At 41.8% G+C, this 19,445-nt stretch overlaps 1 protein-coding gene across 3 annotated transcripts in view; it reads left to right on the top strand.

The window, feature by feature from the left end:
• Window positions 1–622: 622 nt before the first annotated feature.
• The window catches only part of LRRC42 (leucine rich repeat containing 42), a 296,973-nt gene continuing 278,150 nt past the window's right edge, over window positions 623–19,445 (top strand). The window contains exon 1 of one of the 3 annotated variants that reach the window (XM_044085477.1): window positions 623–869. The gene's annotated coding sequence lies outside the window, so the exon portion shown is untranslated. Of the gene's footprint in view, window positions 870–1,213; window positions 1,239–19,445 lie in introns of those variants that run through there. The other 2 variants (XM_044085474.1, XM_044085481.1) reach the window with 2 other exon arrangements.

Genomic DNA, 19,445 nt, shown 5'->3' on the forward strand with positions numbered 1-19,445 from the left:
TTCCCACAAGAAATACAATTATTAGCTTTTTCTGACATCGGACTGGAGCAAGAAAAAAGTTTCCCCAACGGGGTACTTAACTTTAAGAAGTTCCTCAGATAAATCACCAAAAGTGAAAAGGAGTAGGCCGACCGGCACTTGCGAACTGCTTTGCTTCGGGCACCGCGCGGCAAGAAAGACTGAGGAAAATGGCGTCGGCTGAGGACTTTATACCCCTGGCGCTCTGACATCAGGGAAGGAGCGACCTCAGCCGACGTCGGACCCAGACTTTAGGACTCTGGCCGATCGAGGGCTGCCTGCCAGCAGGAAGAATCCAACAGTGATGACTGCAACAGTGAAACACGACGAACATAAATACCGTGACTGGAGAAAAAGAAAAATATCAGGAAACAAAACTTTTAGACAATAAAATACCATTACAGTTGTGCACAAGTGATGATATGACATTGACCTGGGACAAAGAAAATAGTAAAAAACATAATTATGCAATTAATTGTGTCCAGTTAAGAAGTTCTTGTAAATAATAGTTGCATGTTCATATGAAGAAAGTAACATATCAGTAAGTCCAAACAACGTGATAGTCTCTCTGATGCGGAGGCTCTCAAACTAGTTTGGTACTACAAGACCACCGTATTTGTAGTCGACCGCAATACGGGAAGTTGGAAAAAATATTGTGAACAATAGCAAGAAACACTTTGTAGGCTGTAATTTTAACGCCAAATTTTCAAGGGGGTCGTTAATTACCTTAACCATTGCATCGTTTGGTCGCAAATCCATAATTTTAACGGTACCCAGGGGAACTTTTGGAAAGTGGAAATATCAATAGTTAGCAATTTGCCGAAGTAGTAGAATCAAATAGCTGCAAGTAGGTAACATCTTTTCATTTGGTTACACTTAGTTTCCAATGTTTTATGTACTCTACCCTTATTTTATTTTTAATAACAGGATCATTGGTCACGTGGCATAAAGATTTGGAAAGAGAATGCACATTATTGTTAGCCGTCCTACCTCGCAACTTTTTTGTTCAAGAATTAGGGGTAACGTCTAATAGTTGTGGGGGACAACGAAATCGGAGGCAATTTTAAGTATTGTTCTGATTCACTTAAGTTAATGCAGTGGGGGGTTTTGTGTTAACATGCATTTTCTGGATGGCAAATATATATGAACTCTGAACTGTGGATATCATCCTTATTTTTTTTTCTGGTGAAAGAGGGACAGGAGAAACTACAAGCTATAAAGTATGTACGTTTTGAAAGAGCAGGAGCATTTGAGAGATGTGGTAACCCAGCACCATTGATTTAAAGCAAGGATGATGATGGGGTGGGGGCTTGGAAATGGAATTTTACTTGAGTACCATGGAGTTGTATACTGCTTAAAATGAGAATTATGGTTGCTACCTTTTCAAATCGGTTACCACCTGTCCCACTTTGCGAGGGACAGTCCGTCTTTGGGCAGTTGTGCCCTGCAAAAATTGTAAAAATGGCAAATGTCCTGAGATTTTAGGACATAATTATTGCCTGTAGTTTATGTAATAGTCCCATAAAACAGTTATTCTGAATCTGAACCATCTAAATGTTATATGAAACAGAATAAGCAACCAAAACATTAGAAGAATAAGTTTTTATCTAGGCAAAAAAAGTGAAGATCTGTTCTTCGTACTGGTTGGGAGTATGTTTGGCCTGCAAAATCTGACGTTTGCACCAAAAATGTCCCACTTTGGGCATTTGAAAAGGTGGCAACCCTAAATGCCAAAGTGGTAAATTTTTGTGGTGAGGTGTGATTTTTGTAGGACAAACTATTCCCACTAGCCAATGCAAAGGACTGCAATTCCCCTTTTTGCCAAAATAAAATCTTTGTTTTACAGCACATGAGTTGCTTATGCTCTTTCATATAAAATGTAAGTTACAGATACAAAATAATTGCTTATTGCAAACGTGTGGTGCGGGGGGGGGCAACTTTTTTTTCCCTAAAATCTAAGGGCACTTGAAATTTATATTTTTTATTGTAGGGAACAGCTGCTTAAATAGGGACTGTCCTGTGCAAAGAGGGGCAGGTGTTAACCATAACTCAAATGGCACCATTACTAAACCATCCTTTTCTTCACAGTAAGATGAATTGCAGTCCGCTCATCCAGATTTTTAAGGCAGTGACCAGGACTAGTATGTTTGTGCAGATCTGAGCATAGGTGTGTGTGAAGTTTACCAAAGGGATTTAATTGCTGGGTGACAATGCGTCTTCTTACCTTACTTGGTTTTAATGGTGCTTTATATCTGTGTTTGAGTATTTGTAGAGACTGGCACACATTGTTTCAGGAAGAGTTAAGACATGCCACAGCAGTTAACAAGCTTTAGGTTGCATTTGCATTTTTTCTTGTCTGTAATAACTTTCAGGTTATTTTTCATAATTTGAGAAAAATGTTCTATACAGTGATGTCTAATATATTTATGCAAAAGCATTGAACTACTGAGAATCCCACCCTTTGATTATTGGAAACAATTTAGTTTCAAGGCAATGCCCAAAAAATGGGTGATAGTGTTCAGGACCCGTCTTGGGTGAAATAGCACTGCTGTACTCCCCCACCACATGCACACATAATAATGATCACGGTAACTTATGTCAACTTGTGCCCTTCCCCCAGTATTATGGCCTCCCTTATCACATCATCTAGATTAGTTTTTTTGTTGCTGTTAATCACATTTTGTCTTATTAAAACACTAGTGGACCGGAGTTCCGCTGTGGCGACCCCTAACCGGGATAAGCCGAAAGACACAACATTCAGTTTTTCCTTGCTTCATTTCAACACATCCTAACTCAGCCAAACTGCACTCTAATAACTGTGGCGGATATGTCTGAATTAAGCTAGGGGTTGTAAGTTCCCTCAAAATTACAGGTTTTTTAAATTCTGAGGTGCAGTTTACGTTTTTTTTTTTTTTGCAAGTTTTTGAACTGGTGATGGCCTGAACAAAAATTGTGACTAAGAAAAGAAATTTAGTCTTGCTCTTCAACTTTGCTCACTTATAACACAGTTTGACTGACCAAGAATATTCTGTAATTGCTATGGAATGGGTGATCAGATTTAGCCAGGGACACTTGGACATCAGAGGGCATTAGGTTATAGATGCTATGAAGTGCATTTTAGATCTTTTGTTTTCCTGTCTTTTGATTCAATAAATGTCTAAAAAAGAAAGAAATTCAGTTTTAGTTTTAAGAAATATGTTGTGTCTGACAACTTGGTTAACAGCACATTGAAAAGACATATTTCTGAAATGTTACATAATCCTGTTTGAGAAAAGTGCCTTCCTACTACCTCCCACCAAAAAAAAAAAAAAAAAATGGCCATCATCTGTGCATTTGTTTGCTGCTTTTTTGGGATGAAAATGCAAATGGCCAGTCATATATTTCAAGTGACTTCTGCCAGACATATAAACATTATGCCTTTTCACCCCAGTCTCCAAAAGACGGCTACGTTCCCTGCACCACTCTGATGACAGACTGAAACAAAACTGAAAAACGCAATAACATATTTCAGCCTGTTGCTGTCAGATATATGTAAATAACACACCTTCTACCTCATATCTCCAAAGACAATCACCTGTATTTGCGTCTGATGTTTTTGATTGTGAGAAAAGTAAAAAAAAAAAAAAACATGATCATGGTAACTTGTTTTAAACTTGTTACTACTAAACAATACACTGTCCCTAGACAAGCTATGCTGACCTTGTATGCATACTACTGAGGTTCGAGAGGAAAGCTGAAAAAATAATGACCATACTATCTCCAGGTATTATATAGTCTACAGTGACATTCTATAGACAGGTATGAGGTTTGATTGTGAGAAAACTTAAAGTAGCAATGAGCACACATCCCCCCCCCATCCACACTTACAAGTTGCAGCCTCTTTCTGTGCACACCTTTGAGCAGAGCCAGTTTTAGAGAAAGTGAGGTTTAGGGTAGAAACCGCTACTAAGCTTTTGTCAAAATGCACTTACACAGTCTAGGGTTTAGTGGCCTCCAGGCTGTAGCAGCTTTGAGGGTTTGGCGGATCTGTGATGCAGTTTTATGCATTATTTTTGAAAGATAATGTCTTGCCTTTTTTACTATTCCCAGAAAAAATATGTATGTACCTAGCAATATTATGTAGCCACATATGTGCAATGTTCATGCTACTGATGGCAAGAAGGAAATTGTAGCTAACTTGTTGCTTTTAAATACCCCACTCCCCTAGCACACAAGCATAGAGCCAGGGGCAGTACTACTTTGCAGGTAATTTCACCAAATACTATATATTGTTTAACACTGCTGCCATGCCAGATCAGTGACTGCTGTTCAACTGTGTTCACCCAGTAGGGGTAAGTCACTTATATCCACAGATGGTCTCGGTGCTCATGAATTACATGCACTTTTCTGTGTACACTTCCAATGTCTGACTGTAGTGTGCATTGTGTATTTTTACATTTTTTACAATTATTAATATTATTATTTTTATTGGGGTAATTTAATTTTGTTATTTTATGGCAGAGCAAAGAATTAAGGCTCTGAATGTAAATGAGTTGCTTTCTATAAGCAAGGGTTGCAGGGTTTGAGTTCATCCACCTCCGTTTGCCTACTGTGCAACTCTGAGCAAATTAGTTAACTCGGCAGTGCTTCCAGATTGTCTTGGAAAAGGCAGTTGTGTTCAGTGGGTTTATACAGCTGAGGAATGCATAAATAAAATACCTCTGCCCACAACATCCCTGATCTACTAGCTCTCACTCAGTAAAACTTTTCCTCTGTCAAAACCTGGCTCTCTGATAACCAACTCATATTAAATAAAATAAAAAAAAAAAAAACTCCTACTCTTCCTCCCTAAAACACTTGCTCAGCACAAAGTCTCTTTATCTATATCCTCTCTCAATAACACCATTCATCATTGTCATCTTCTTTCGGCTGTTCCCGTTAGGGGTCGCCACAGCGGATCATTTGTTTCCATTTCTTCCTGTCCTCTGCATCATGCTCTTTCACACCAACTGCCTGCATGTCCTCTCTCACCACATCCATAAACTTTATCTTAGACCTTCCTCTTTTCCTCTTACCTGGCAGCTCCATCCTTAGCATCCTTTTCCCAATATACCCAGCATCCCTCCTCAGCACATGTCCAAACCAACACAATCTCACCTCTCTTGCTTTGTCTCCAAACTGTCCAACCTGAGCTGACCCTCTAATATACCGATTCCTAATCCTGTCCATCCAAGTCACACCCAGTGCAAATCTTAACATCTTTAACTCTGCCACATCCAGCTCTGACTCCTGCCTTTTCGTCAATGCCACTGTCTCCAACCCATATAACATAGCTGGTCTCACTACCCTCTTGTAGACCTTCCCTTTCACTCTTACTGGTACCCGTATGTCACAAATCACTCCTGACACTCTTCTCAACCCATTCCACCCTGCCTGTACTCTCTTTTTCAACTCTCTTCCACACTCAGCATTACTCTGAACTGTTGATCCCAAGTACTTAAACTCATCCACCTTTACCAGCTCTACTCCCTGCATCCTCACCATTCCTCTACCCTCCCTCACATTTACACACATATTCTGTTTTAGCCCTGCTGACCTTCATTCCTCTCCTCTCAAAAGCATATCTCCACCTCTCCAGGGTCTCCTCAACCTGGTCCCTACTCTCACTACATATCACAATGTCATCTGCAAACATCATAGTCTACAAGGCCTCCTGTCTGATCTCATCTGTCAACCTGCCCATCACCACTGCAAATAAGAAAGGGCTCAGAGCTGATCCTTGATGTAATCCCACCTCCACCTTAAATGCATCTGTCACTCCCACCGCAGTCCTCACCAATGTCACACTACCCTTGTACATATCCTGCACCACTCTTACATACTTCTCTGTCACTCCCGACTTCCTCATACAATACTACAACTCCTCTCTAGGCACCCTGTCATATGCTTTCTCTAAGTCCACAAAGACACAATGCAACTCCTTCTGACCTTCTCTGTATTTCTCCATCAACACACTCAGAGCAAATATTGCATCTGTAGTGCTCTTTCCTAGCATGAAACCATACTGCTGATCACTAATCATCACCTCCCTTCTTAACCTAGCTTCCACTACTCTTTCCCATAACTTCAAGCTGTGACTGATCCATTTTATCCCTCTGTAGTTACCGCAGCTCTGTGCATCACCCTTATTCTTAAAGATAGTTACCAAAACACTTTTTCTCCACTCCTCAGGCATCCTCTGACTTTCTGGTTAAAAACTCCACTGCCATTTCACCTAAGCACCTCCATGCTTCCACTGGTATGTCATCTGGGCCAACAGCCTTTCCATTCTTCATCCTCTTCATAGCTGTCCTTACTTCCTCCTTGCTAATCTGTTTCACTTCCTGATTCAGTATCCCCACATCATCCAACCTTCTTTCTCTCTCATTCATCAGCCCTTCAAAGTACTCTTTCCATCTACTCAACACACTCCTCACTTGTGAGTACGTTTCCCTCACTATCCTTTATCACCCGTACCTGCTGCACATCTTTCCCAGCTCTGTCCCTCTGTCTAGCCAATCGGTACAGGTCCTTTTCTCCATCTTTAGTGTCCAATCTCTCATACAACTCTCCATATGCCTTATCCTTAGCCTTCGCCACCTCTCTCTTTGCCATGCATCTCATCTCCTTATACTCATGTCTACTTTCTTCATCTCTTTGACAATCCCACTTCTTCTTCGCCAGCCTCTTCCTCTGTATACTCTCCTGTAATTCCTCATTCCACCACCAGGTCTCCTTGTCCTCCTTCCTCTGTCCAGATGTCACACCAAGCACCTTTCTAGCAGTCTCCCTTACTAGCTCTGCTGTAGTTACCCAGCTGTTCGGTAACTCTTCACTGCCTCCCAGTGCCTGTCTTAACTCTTCCCTGAACTCCACCTCACAATCACCCTTTTTTAACTTCCACCATTTAATCGTTGGCACTGCTTTCACACTCCTCCTCTTCTTGATCACCAACGTCATCCTACAGACCACCATTCTATGCTGCTTAACTACACTTTCCCCTGTCACCACTTTACAGTCTCCAATCTCCTTCAGACTGGCCCTCCTACATAGAATATAATCACCTGTGTGCATCTTCCTCCACTCTTGTATGTCACCATGTGCTCCTCCCTTTTCTTAAAATACGTATTCACCACAGCCATGTCCATCCTTTTCGCAAAATCCACAATCATCTGACCTTCTGCATTCCTCTCCTTAACACCATACCTACCCATCACTTCCTCATCCCCTCTGTTCACTTCACCAACATGCCCATTGAGGTCCGCTCCAGTCACTAGTCTCTCACCCTTGGGTACACTCACCACCACTTCATCCAACTCACTCTAAAATTTTTCTTTCTCATCCATCGCACACCCAACTTGTGGAGCATATGCACTAACAACATTCACCATTACACCATCAATTTCAAGCTTCATAAACATCACTCTATCAGACAACTCTCTTCACCTCCAAAACACTTTTGGCATACTGTTCCTTTAGGATAACCCTTACCCCATTTCTCCTGCCATCCACACCATGATAGAATAATTTGAACCCACCTCCTATACACCTGGCCTTACTTCCCTTCCATCTGGTCTCTTACACGCACAATATATCAACCTTCCTTCTCTCCATCATATCAGCTAGGTCTTTCCCTATACCAGTCATACTGCCAACATTCAAAGTTCCTACCTTCGCTACTACACTCCTAACCTTCCTCCTCTCTTCCTGCCTTCGGGCATGCCTTCCCCCTCCACTTCTCCTTCAGCCAACAGTAGCCCAATTTCTGCCAGCACCCTGTTGGCTAGCAGTACTGGTGGCGGTTATTGTTAGCCCGGGCCTCGACCGATCCGGTATGGAAATATGAAATGTTCTCTACCTAAGTAATTTGGCAGAGGTTTTACACCGGATGCCCTTCCTGATGCAATCCTCCCCATTTATCTGGGCTTGGGACCGGCACAAAGAAATGCACTGGCTTGTGCATCCCCATTATTAAACCTAAATCCCATACTAAACTACTTGGAGTTATCATTGACAAATTAAAATTTGATATTCATATTCAACAAAGTATAAAAAAGATCCACCAGAAACTTGGACTTCTCTTTCGTAATCAAAAATTTCTGTTACCCTCCTCCAAACATTCCCTCACTCAGGCCCTACTCATACCCTGCCTTCTTTATGCTGCCCCTGTCCTTACTCTTGTTTAAACATCTCTCATCACTAAACTAGAGCAAACTTGTAACAGAATTGCCAGATTTGCTGCCAGCCTTCCTTACAAATCTCATCACTGTCTTGCCCTTAAGTTACTCCAATGGCCAGAATTCTCCAAACAGCTACTTATACCCCAGCTACATAGGTTCATACTAGGCTATCTGCCTTAGGGCATTTATAAGCCTAGCCAGAGTGTGTTTGGCTTTGCCACCCATTTTAAATGAATTTTGCTATGCCCTTTTTCGAGGTTAGTATACTGTGCCTCTGTCTAACAGTGACACAGAAGTGATACCCGGGGTAAACCTACGATCTCCCATCCACTCATCAAGATTCCTCTTGAAGAGTGTCGATGAGGGACTCTGCCTAACCTGGACTGGGATTTTATTCCAGAGTGAAGGGAGCCGCTAGGTTATGAATCTGTCCCTCCAGCATGTCCTATTTATTTCAGTGCTGAGGTTCAAGTCTCTCGAGCGCGTAGCTCGGTGGGATTTGGATTTTCTGAGGTGCAGCATGTCCATTAATTCCGGGTTGGACATGGCTTTATACATCAGGCACAGATCGCCTGTGAGCAGGTGGTATGCCACTGAGTAGAGCTGGAGTTTCTTTAACCGGGCAGCATATGGCATCTGTTTGTGCCCTTTGATCCTCTTGGTGAGATACTTTTGGGGTCTTTTCAGTTGCTGCAGGTGTCTGGTAAGGTACATCCCAAAAGAGGCATTGTACTCAATTATGGGCCTGATGAGGGATGAGTAAAGAGGCACGATGACTTCCCCTGATCTAGATGTGAATCCTTTCATGATTAGGTGGGCTATATAAAATGTTTTTCTAACCACTTTGGCCACGTGGTTTTCAAATGAGAGATTGCTGTCAACTTGGGTCCCCAGGTCCCTAATTACTACTTCTGTACTTAATGGATTACCACGTATGTGGTAATTCATGGGCACTTTGTTTTTGCCAAAGGGGATGATTATACACTTTTGGCGTTTAGCTTGAGGCCATGGCTCTGGCACCAGTTGTCTGTTTCTATGAGGCCCTTTTGCAGGATGCTTGTGTCGGTTGGAGAGTCTATTATGGTGCCTAGTTTGCAGTCATCTGCGAACTTGGTCAGCCACAGTCCTTCCATGTTGGCCTGTACCTCCGAGAAATATATACCGAACAAGAGAGGTCCCAGGACTGAGCCTTGTGGGACGCCACTTGTAACTGGTTTGGAGTCTGACATGGCTCCAGCAATTCTAACCATGTGGGTTCTGTCCTTGAGCCAGTTTGCAACCCATCTAGTGACATAGGGGTTTATATTTAAGCTGGTGAGCTTATCTATAATGCCTGAGTGGGATATTGTATCGAAGGCTTTTGCGAGGTCCAGGTAGGCTGTGTGGACCACCTTCCCCTCGTCAATGGCCTTGGTGACTGTTTCAAAGAAATAGACCAGGTTTAAGAGGTAGGATCTGCCCTTAACAAAGCCGAACTGCGTAGGATCCAGTGTCTGTAGGTCCCCAATATCTTTATTTATGAGGTCCATGATGATCCTTTCCATAGCTTTGCAGACCAAGCTAGTCAGGCTTATGGGGCGATAGTTTCCAGGATCCGTTGAGGCACCACCTTTGTGGAGAGGGACCACTGTTGCTGTACACCACTCTTTGGGTACATATCCTGTAGTAAGGCTGAGATTCAACAGTAGTTTTATGTTTGGGTTTAGCTCTTCTTGGAGTTCCTGTAGGACGCAGCCCGGGACACAGTCTGGTCCCATTGATGCTGTGTTTTTTGCTTTGGAGAGGGTGGCTCTTACCTGAGCATCTTAGATGTCAGGGGGGCAGCACTCTGCTGGGATAGATATTTGCCCTTTTGGTGGGGGGGGGGAGTTTGCGCTGAACCTGTCAGCTAGGATGTTGGCAATGTCTGTGGGTTCGTGTATTTTTGTCATTTTGGACTAATTCTGAGCATATCTGGAAATTCCCACCCAGGTTCCTAACATAACTAAAGAAAGCCTTGTGATTATCCTTAGTGTCCTGTGCAATTTTTCTCTCAAAGCTGGCCTTAGACGATTTTATGAGTTCCCGTAGTTTTTTGCTAATACTGATCAGAGATGCCTTCCCTTTTTGGGATTTTGCTCTGTCATGTAGTAGCTTCCTCCTTCTATTGTATAGTTTGTTTATGGCTGGGGTCCACCAGACAGGACATCTGCCTTTGGAAGATTGGGTCTTGGTTTTATATGGGATTGCATGATCCATGCATTCCTGAAGGTGTTCATAGAATACGTTTATAAAGGATTCTGCGGTCTGTGCCATATTTTCCACAGGCCTGGGGGGGTTGAAGGATTCCACCTCGGTTTTAAGGAGTGTGAAATTTGCTTTAGAGAAGTTTTTCACTGTGGTTTTCTGGGCAGGGGGTGGGGTCGGGATGTGAATATCCAGTGAGATTAGTTTATGGTCTAATCTTACCAGTGAGGGATACACTTCTGGTCTGGAGCATAGAGCCCCCATGTTGGTGATGATCAGGTCCAGTATGTTTTCCCCTCTTGTGGGAGTGGTAGCAAGTTGTTCCATAGCATTTGAGTTTTTTTTTTTTTATTTTTTTTTTTTTATTTTACATTTGTTAACCGGGCTAGTCCAACTGGATACATGTCCATTTTCAGTGGAGGCCCGGGGAGAAAAGCTCCAAGGTCATAGTTAGATTAACAAAAACATTGATGTTGTTACACAAGATAATATACTGGTTAATACATATACAATAATAAACCTATAACAAGTGAGTACAGTTAAATACACTGGTGCTTACAGACCAAATAAGAGAAAACAAGAAATATTAAATGATTTAACAAGGTAAGATTAGAACAGCCAGAGAAGGAGGGCTAGAATAGGGTGTTCTATGGTTTTTGGGTTAGGCGGAGGCTTGGTTTTATATGGGATTGCATGATCCATGCATTCCTGAAGGTGTTCATAGAATACGTTTATAAAGGATTCTGCGGTCTGTGTTCTAGGAACCTTTGGGCTAGGGTGTTGGAGCTAGAGTAATGCTCCCAGTCTATGTTTGGGTAGTTGAAGTCGTCCAATATAATGGTGTTGGGAGAGACCTTCATATTTTCCAGTGTTCTCAGGAAGGCCGAGTGGGGTTCCTGGGTTTGGGAGGGTGGTCTGTAGCAGGCTATAAACTGGAAGGCAGTTTTACCCACTGTTAGTTGCACATGGATAGTCTCTGATGCTTCGTGCTGTGCCACCAACCTGGAGGTGTGGGTATCTTTGACGAATATTGATACTCCCCCCCCTCCTTTTGTGGTTTGGTCCAAGTTTTGGGGCCGAAAAGCATGGTATGAGGTATAACCTGGTAGTGCTGGGGTGCTCTTGGGAGCCTTGAACCAGGTTTCTGTTACTGCACAGATATTGATGTTCTCCATGCTAAGGAGAGTTTCGAGTGTGTTCATCTTGAGGTTTAGACTTCTGGCGTTGAGTAGCATTACTCTTAGTTTCTTATCCCTTGTGATACCTATGGAGGTGGGTTTGTCTTTTGAGCCTTGCCTAAAAAAGGCACTATGGGGGTGGCAAGAGCCTTTGCCAATATCCGAAAGCCCAGGGGTGACAGGTGCAAGCCGTCCCTAGCGAAGCATCGTGGCTTGTCGAGCATGTCATCCCACGCTGACAGCATTGGATCCCCTTTGAATGACACCAATACCTAAGCCAATTGTTGAAATTGATCATCTTGTCTTCATATTGTGGCATCATTCTTGGTGAGGGTAAGATGCTACTCAAGGTCAGGGTCATACCGGCCTGGGCTACATGCTCAGAGAGCTCCTCTATGTCTCTCTCCATGTAGTCCAGGGAGGTACGTCTCAGGTCATTCACACTAGCATGGACAATGACCGAGTCATATTTGTACTTGCCTTGGAGTGACCTGGGTGCTTGTGTTATGTGGCGGATCCTAGCACCCGACAGGCAGCTCACCGTGACCTTCTCCTTGTTCAGCCTGGTGAACGGGACTTCAGTGTGCCTGACGATAGAGTCACCTATTACAAGTGTATCAGGTGTGTTGTTTAGCCTTAAGGGCTGTGACTGTTCGGCACACTGGCTTTATGTGTTGCACGTGTTTTATTTTGGGGTAGCGGTTGCTTGGGTGTCTGCTTTGGAGGTCGCTGCTGCTTAGGCAGATTTTTATTTAGAGCCTCTGAGTATATTTTTGTGTGTTTATGTGTTTGGTTTGCTGTCATGGTAGGTCTATGTGAGACTGGAATTGTAGCGAGTGTGGTTTCCTTCTCCTCCTGACTGGTTACGCCAGTACTGAGTTGAGAGAGCTTAGCCTCCAGTTTGGCTATATGGTTGCATCTCTCATATGTGTTGGAATTTGTTTGGAGGAGGAGAGGGTTGTCTGTGTACATGAGGCAGTTGTAACATTGTCTCAAGATTCCCAAATTCACCAGCTGGACTGGAGAGGAGATTGACAACTGACCTTTGGACATGCTAGAATAGTATTGGGAATTCCTTTATAATTGAAAAAAAGGGCCAATGGGGAACAAGGTACTCAAGGGGAGTTTGTGAGGGTGTAGTGCTTTTAATTTTTTAGTGCTGACTTATATAATTGCTTTAGTGAGCAAGTGCCAGGCTTTAGAGTAGGAACAGGGTGTTTATTATGAGAACTAGATCAGCTCTAAGGGAAAAAGTGAAGAGCAGACTTTGTGGAGCCGAGAATGGTTTAAACCCAATGCTGTGCTATGCGCAAAGCCACTCCAAAGTGGGTTTTATACAGGGGGACTTGAAAGAGCTAGAAACTGGCCCAAAACGGCCAATAGACTACCAGATTCTTGTGCTGGGAACACTCCTCCAGGGATAGATAGGCTGCTCTAAGCTCCCCACTGCCACTGGTGAACAAAGAAGCCTCCCTTTATCCAAGAAAGGAAATGGGCAACACAGGAACTTTCCAAAAGTTCAGAATACAGCAAAGCCTGTATTTGGACTACTCTAGGTCAGGAAAGACGGGAAACAAGGATGATTTTTTTTTTTTTCTTTTTTGCAACAAACAGCAGGAAAATGCAATAAATAATGTAACACAGGCTAGCGCACTTGAGTGTGTAGCCTCAACAGGTAAATGCAACAAACAGGACAAACTTTAAAAGTGCTTGTGCAAAAACAACTTTAAACAGTTTAAAACAGTTCAAGAAGCAGAAATACTTGCCGTTTAGCTAGATTGGACAATCGCCAGGTAGTAGCAGGAAAAAAAAATACTTTTATCAGGTTAGCAGTCACTCTTTTAGCCTCTCTGCTGTTAGCACCACTCTGCAGGACCACGAGGAGCTTGGCTGAGTAGTAACAAGCTCAAAAACCACGTCAAAGCCGGTTTTATACAGGGGGACTTGAAAGAGCTAGAAATTGGCCCAAAACGGCCAATAGACTACCAGATTCTTGTGCTGGGAACACTCCTCCAGGGATAGATAGGCTGCTCTAAGCTCCCTGCTGCCACTGGTGAACAAAGAAGCCTCCCTTTATCCAAGAAAGGAAATGGGCAACACAGGAACTTTCCAAAAGTCCAGAATACACCAAAGCCTGTATTTGGACTACTCTAGGCCAGGAAAGATGGGAAACAAGGATAATATATTTTTTTTCTTTTTTGCAACAAACAGCAGGAAAATGCAGTAAATATGTAACACAGGCTAGTGCACTTGAGTGTGTAGCCTCAACAGGTGTATGCAACAAACAGGAAAACTTTAAAAGTGCAGGTGCAAAAACAACTTTAAATAGTTTAAAACAGTTCAAGAAGCAGAAATACTTACAGTTTAGCTAGATTGGGCAGTCGCCCAGGTAGTAGCAGGAAAAAAAAACACTTTTAGCAGGTTAGCAGTCGCTCTTTTAGCCTCTCTGCTGCTAGCATCACTCTGCAGGACCACAAGGAGCTTGGCTGAGTACTCTATCCTGTATGAACTCTCATCCTGTCCCTCCATCTCCAATTTAGTCTCCTTGTATAAACCCCCTCATCACCTCCGTAATACCAGTAAACACCTCCTTCAGTTATACATACCCAACAAAAACATTGGTAAAACCCTTTACAAAACTCTGTAGCCCGTGCTTGGAACTCGCTTCCTCTCGACATAAGAAGCATTCAGCATAAGTGCATGTTTAAGAAAGAACTTAAACTTTTTCTCCTGAAGACTTGGTCATGCCGTTGTCAAATCCCCACTTGAACTAGTCTCCTCTCTCCTCATCTGATCTGCTTTTCTCTGTCCACTCTTTGTCCTCCTTGTACTTGCTCTAACAAACTATATTCTTACTGTACTCTTTAGTGTAATATTCTTTAAACCTTTTAATTATTTGGCCTATGCTATATACTGTTTTTCTCAAATTTTGGAAATTGTACTTAAAACTGTTATTTTGCCTATGCATTGTACCACTGTGCACAAATTTTTGACTTGTACTATATTTCTGTGACCCTACTTTAATATTTTGTCAGTATCATAATTACTTGGATTATTTCTGGAGCTTTTTTCCTCTGGTCTCCCCTGAAAATGGGCCCCTGGCTCAGCTGGAATAATCTAGTTAACAAATGTCAATAAATAAATAAGTAAATAATGGTCCGAACTGTAAAAGTTTTCAATCTTACTGCACACAAATTCACACTAGTCTTGTAAAGCCAGATCCGTGACTTTTCAAACTCTGTAGACTATGACAATGTCACTTGCTTTTACCACAGTTGGCCCACACTTCACCCAGCAGTAACAGACACTTGTACACTTCAGATTTCTGATTTGTGATAAAAATTACGTCTTTGTAACTTATCTTTACTCCACACAAACAGTTGTTACACAGTAAAAGTATTCCAGTTTGCTTCACACAAATGACATTAGTCCTGCAAAGCCAGAATAATGGGCAACAGCAGCACACAGTTAGACATATGAAGTTTGAGGCTCAGATTTGTTATTATTTAACAACTTTAACCCTGATGCATGATCAGAGTGTGCCAGTTGGTTAGGTATATTGTTGCTAGAGGAGGGATTGTTATTGAATTCCTCCTTTTCTGCCATAATCTTTGAAAGGGATGACATTTCTTTAAATACATATTGTACTGTGTAAACATTGTTTGAGTTAATGCCTTGGAAAAGTTAATGATTGCTCATTGGATGACTTTGTATACTGAAACGGTGCCCCTCTCCTGTACGGCTCACATTTGGGCAAATGTTTTCCACTGGCTTAGAATACATCAAATTACAAATTTCATTGCACTGTTGCATGAATGATACGTAGGCTAATAGAGTAACTTGTTACTCATAGCAGGTCTGCCTCCGGTTACACATCATTCCTTACGTGAAGGAGCAATGTGCATTGCATGCACATATACATATACTGCTATGAATTAGAAGACCACAGTTCTGCAGCAGTGTCAGTCTTACAAGTTTACCTTGCAGGGTGCAAAGCTGAAGGCCAAAGTTCCTTGCACTTAATATCATGTTTTTTACACAGGGTGAAATGAAATGTATTGTAAACAAGTGACAGTGATATAGGTGGTATTATTTTATTTATTTATTATTTTATTTTACATTTGCTGACTGGGAGACTCTGACTGGATGCATATCCATTTTCAGTGGCGTCCTGGAAAGAAAACCTCCAGAAATCAATTACAAGCAGTTATGAGTGTAACAGTAGCATTCATATTTACATAGACAGTATATAAGGACAAAGCTTTAACATTAGATACATAGTATAAAAACATATTTTATGATTTTATACAGTTAGAAGGAGACAGTACATAAGCAGGATGAGCTACATACAGTAGATATAAAACGTGTCCACACCCCTGTTAAAATGCCAGGTTTTTGTGATATAAAAAAATGAGACCACAATAAATCATTTCATAACCTTTAACGTAAAGTATAACCTGTACAATTCAATTGAAAAGCAAATCTGTTAGGGGAAAAATATAAAAAATGTACAGTACACTGGTTGCATAAGTGTGCAGACCCTTAAACTAATACTTTGTTGTTTGTGCACATCCTTAAACTAATACTTTGTTGTTTGTGCACATCCTTAAACTAATACTTTGTTGAAGCACCTTTTGATTTCATTACAGCATTCAGTCTTCCTAGGTAGGAGTCTATCAGCATGGCACATCTTGACTTGGCAATATTTGCCTACTCTTCCTTGCAAAAGTGCTCCAAATCTGTCAGATTGCGAGGGCATCTCTTGTGCACAGGCCACTTCAGGTCCCCCCACAGATTTTCTATTGGATTTAGGTTTGGGCTGTGGCTGAAACATTCCAAAACTTTAATGTTCTTCTGGTGAAGCCATTCTTTTGTTGATTTGGATGTATGCTTGGGGTCATTGTCATGCTGAAAGGTGAAATTCCTTATCTTCAGCTTTCTAGCAGATGCCTGAAGGTTTTGGGCCAAAAGTGACTGTTATTTGGAAATGTTCATAATTCACTCTACCTTGACTAAAGCCCCTGTTCCAGCTGAAGAAAAGCAACCCAAAAGCATGATACTGCCACTACCATGCTTCACGGTATCACCAAAAAAACACCATCCCCACGAAGTGTTGTTTTTGCCCCAAATGTACCTTTTGGAATTGTGGCCAAAAAGTTAAACCTTGGTCTCATTAGACCATAACACATTTTCCACATGATTTTGGGAGACTTGATGTATTGTTTTGCAAATTTTAGCCAGGCCTGGATGTTTTTCTGTGTAAGAAAAGGATTCCGTCTTGCAGCCCTACCACATAGTCCAGACATATGGCGAGGAGACTGTTGTCACATGTAGTACACAACCAGTACCTGCCAGAAATTCCTGCAGCTCCTTCAGTGTTGCTGTAGGTCTCTTGGCAGCCTCCCTGACCAGTTCTCATCTTGTATTTTCATCAATTTTAGAGGGATGTCCAGTTCTTTTCAATGTCATTGTTGTCCCATATTTTCTCCACTTTTCGATGATTGTCTTCACTGTGTTCCATGGTATATCAAATTTTTTTGTACCCTTCTCTTGATTGGTACCTTTCAACAATGAGATCCATTTGATGCTTTGTAAGCTCTCTGCGAACCATGGCTTTTGCTGTAGCAGGCAACTGAGTAAATGTCAGGAAAATCCTACTAGGACAGCTGAACTTTATCTGGGGTTAATCAGAGTCTCATTAATTGATGGCAGGTGTGTACCCAAGAAGACTGAATGCTGTAATTAAATCAAAGGGTGCTTCAACAGAGTATTAATTTAAGGGTGTGCACAAACAAAGTATTAGTTTAAGGGTGAGCACACTTATGCAACCAGTGTATTGTACGTTTTTTTATATTTTTTCCCCTAACAGATTTGTTTTTCAATTGAATTGTACAGGCTATAGGCCACATTAAAGGTGGGAAAGTTTTGAAATTATTTATTGTGGTCTCACTTTTTTATATCACTAAAAAACTGTCATTTTAACAGGGGTGTGCAAGCTTTTTATATCCACTGCATGTGAGAAAGTTTGCATATTTTGCAATTTTATACAGGTAGTGTGAGTACAAGTTTGGCAGGGACAGGATTATTGAAGTAGGTAGAGCAACAGAGTTGAGTGGTGAGGTATCTACACTAAGTATAAAAGCAATTGTAAAGAAGGGAAAAAAAGCATATAGAAAAACTGAGCCTAGCAGAGTTTTAGTACCACATTATGTATAGATACAATCTGAAAGGCCAGGTTTAGAAGTGACACAGTGAGGAAGCTAGAAATAAAAAGCTGCAGTTCCTCGTAGTGGTAAAGTTCAGAAACAGAGGCTAGTAGATTAGGGAAGAGGGATGGTATGCTTTGCGAGTATTTTGCCTGGGGTGAACATAAGCATGTCCATGTGTGTTTCAGATGGTCTTTGAGGAGTCTTTTAAATGTAACCGTTGAGTCTGTTGAGGTAATAGCTGAGAGTAGGGAGTTCCAAGTTTTACCTATATAGTTAGGGAAGAGGGAGTCTCCTGCTGTGTTTTTACTCTTGGTCACCTTGATCAGTGTTTTATCACTAGAACATAGTTGTCTAGGGTTAGTTTGTAATGTTAGTAGGTTGGCCATGGCCAGTGCTAGGGTTTTATCTGGAAGTATTAGTTTGTGTGTAAAGGAAAGCTGATAGAAGGTTAGGAGATTGGGAAATTCAACCCAGTCAAGTTGTATGAAGGAATGGTAAGGTGCACCTGTGGCAAATTTGGCAATTTGATTGTAGCAGGTGTTGAGCTTGGCCATTTCTGTTTTGGGTAAGTTGGTGAAAATGGGTGAGGTGTAGAATAGAGAGGTGAGTTTGAGCAATAGTTGTCCTGGCAGCTTAGGTTAGAAATTGTTTATTTTTATATAGACTGCCCAGTTATTGTGGATGTTTTTAATGGTTTGATTTGTTTGTAGATCGAATTTGAGGTCATCAATGATCATGCCTAGTAGTTTAGTATGAGTATCAGGGGAGATAATAGTCCCATACCTGGACACAATATTAAATAGGCTGGGTGTTGTGGTTGATTTGTTTGGACTAAATAGCAGTAGTTTGTTTTTTTTGGATTTTGTATTAGTTTTTTGTTAAGAAACCAGGTTTCGATAGTTTGGAAAACTTTTTGGGTGTTGGTGTAGAGTTCCTGGGGACCTCTCTGTACAGTCTAGTGTTGAGTCATCAGTGTATTGCATGACAGTTGCATCTTGACAGATGCTGTGAAGATTACTGGTGAAAATGGAGAATAGGAGGGGTCCTAGAATGGACCCTTGTGGTACTCCTGTGGTGATGGGTAGTAGTGAGGATAGGTTGTTGTCCCATCTACCTGCTTTTTGCCTTACTTGTAGGTAATTCTGAAACCAGGCCAATGTATGGGTATTAAGACCCAGGTCAGTAAGGGTTTGAAGTAGTTTAGGATGGTTGACCATATCAGAGGCCTTTGACAGCTCCAAAAATATGGCAGATGTTAGATAGCCTTTGTGTTTGTTTTTGTTGATGAATTTTGTGAAAGAAAGTAAGGTGGTGGTGGTGGTGCTGTGAGTAGGCTGAAATCCATGCTGGGTGGGAGAGAGAAGTTGGTTGGTGAGTGGGTATGGCATGAGTTGGTGATGTATGCATTTTTCAAATATTTTAGCTAGTGGAGACAGGATGGCTATGGGGCAATAGAAAGGTTGGTGGAAGTACCACCTTTGCGGAGGGAGATGACATAGGAGGTCTTCCAGATAGGTGAAATAGTGGCTTCTGAGATAGATCTGTTTAGGGGGATGGATACTGGGAAGGCAAGTTCATTGGTAGCCAATTGGAGGTATTCAGCAGGGATGCCATCA

The sequence above is a fragment of the Protopterus annectens genome, chromosome 10.part0 (genome assembly GCF_019279795.1).
Source record: "Protopterus annectens isolate FY-2018-M chromosome 10.part0, PAN1.0, whole genome shotgun sequence".
NCBI lineage: Eukaryota > Metazoa > Chordata > Ceratodontiformes > Protopteridae > Protopterus > Protopterus annectens.